The sequence below is a fragment of the Lygodium microphyllum genome, chromosome 3 (assembly GCF_053477565.2).
Source record: "Lygodium microphyllum isolate KBCC chromosome 3, Lygodium_microphyllum_v1.1.10, whole genome shotgun sequence".
NCBI classification, from domain to species: Eukaryota; Viridiplantae; Streptophyta; class Polypodiopsida; order Schizaeales; family Lygodiaceae; genus Lygodium; species Lygodium microphyllum.
In genome coordinates, this window is record NC_141137.1 from 83,479,906 (window position 1) to 83,482,217 (window position 2,312).

Genomic DNA, 2,312 nt, shown 5'->3' on the forward strand with positions numbered 1-2,312 from the left:
AATTGACAATGCTCCACGAAGACCTCCTGCAAAGGTGCCTCTTTTAAAAAAAAATCAATGACTTGTTCATGTGGTACCATGGAAGACTGATGGTGGCTGACTTTTAGTGCACTTACTCCAATAGGAATGCTTGGTTTGGGTGGAAGTGGAGGCCTTCACTATTGTGTATTGGCCTTTACTTAAGGAAGTTATGGCAACTATTGGCACGATCTTGGTGCCCCCTAGCTTGCAAGCTAGCAATTGCAACCATATCTGTATGTTGTGGGATACTACTCACAAGCGGCCTAATTGATTAAGGCTAAACTATCTTGGAATGCTATCCTTTTCATGCCATTTGAATTAGGGCACCTTTGCCAATCATTGTTTCTCTTGTGGGCAAATAGGGCATTTTATGTCTGAGTGCCTAGATAAAAAGATAATATATAGGCGGGAATTCCACTAGTGGTTGAGGAAGATCTAATGGTTGAAGGCCTTCAGTAATGAGGAGGCTCTAGCATCCACCAACATAGACAAGGGGAAAAAACCTATGTAGTCCCAAGATCAATTGGAATAGGGTTCATTCCAAAAAGAAAAAGAAGATCAATATGGACAGACATCTTGATTGCTAAATTTTGACCTTGCCTACGACTCCTTGAGGACCTATGTGCAGCATAAGGATAAGCGATGCATGGTGCATACATTCACTGACAGGGTCTCTTCTACTCCATGGAATGCTTCTGCCAAGAAACCCTTTGTGGACCACTTCAAATATCCTCCAATTGCACTTGCTTTTGACATACAAGGTAAGGTGATCACTCCGTGGGATCATTGTTATCCCAAGTTTGTTCCCAAGAAGGGGAATGATCCATCTACCTCTATATCGATGAGTCAACTTATGAACTCATTTGCAGTACGAGGGAATGCTTGAGTTGTTAGCAAAAAAAGTTAAAGTGAGGGATGACTATCCTTGGCCTTGATTTTGCTCTTGTTTACATATGAAAGTTGCTACTTTGAATGCACGGCATTTGCCTGTGCAGCAAGCAGTGTGACATGTGGCACAACTTGCACAAGAATTAGTGGGATGCCTTATGTGCCCTCAAACACAAAAGTAATGGTGAAGCAAGAGAGATTGTGGAGTGTTATGGTTTTCATTTGTTTTATGACGGAGGCTCTACACAACATTACTCTAGTGTTCTCGTGGTGGTTCATGAGAGATTTTAGTTGGTCCTTGTCAAAAATGATGTGCACGACTGTTTTGTAGTGATTGAAATTGTGCTTGATGGGGAGGCCTTGTGGATGGTTGGTATCTATGCTCTGATTGATCCCTTGTCTAGATATGATCTATGGAGTAGATTGATAGTCTCTTTAACACTTGAGAGACTAGGGTCGTTGACGAGAGACTTCAATGTGTGTGGACTCATTGTAGTATACTTATGGGCCTTCTGTGATGGATGCTCCTAAGAATCGGGTCTAGCAAGAGTTTGCATTGAATGTTCTTAAATAAGACCTTTTAGACATGGTTGCATTTATTAGATTCGAGATCTACATTTCATTCGGCATACTATCCTGCTACATGGTCTAGATTGGATCATATGTATGTCATGTATGATGATGCATTTTTGCCAGAGATCCTAAATATGCAACTCCTACAATGATATGCCCTATTAGATCATTTTCCTTTATAGTTCAAAATTCTTCCAACATTAGTTGCATCTTTTGCATAATTCTTAGAAAAGCTTTCTTTTCGCTTCAATTCCTCTTATTTGAAACACATGGTTTTTGATAGCTACATGGGATAGTTGCTTGACCGCTTCTTGAGCAAGCAAAGTATGGCTTGATAGTAGAAATGAGGGGTTTTAGCATGTTCACATTCAAGCATAGCCTAAACCTAGAAGATGCCATCATGGAGGAGCCAACCATAAAACAAATCGTGGACCAGTGCAGTCTATAGAAGTATGTAGAGAAGGTTAGGCAGGCTGTCGATTACAACAAGTGTGCAAAATTTCTGAGGAGCTTTGATGCCGAAAGAAATTGTGGCACGGTGACGATAAGAAGAGGAGAAGAAGCCCACCAAGTAGAGGTGGAGTTGAGCCCTGTGATGGTGGAGAAGGTCTTGGGTTTAGCTAGTAGGACTGAGAAATGACCAAGGAGGGATGTGTATAACATGTTGGGGGTGAGCAAGGCTGCCCTGCACACACTTGATGGGATAAGCTTGGAGGATATCCCAAACCCTGAAATTAAAATGCAGGCAAAGATGGTTCATGCCCTCTTCTCTAGTGAAAGATACAATGCCCTTATGAACAGAATCAGGGTACCATTACTGGAAAGCATTG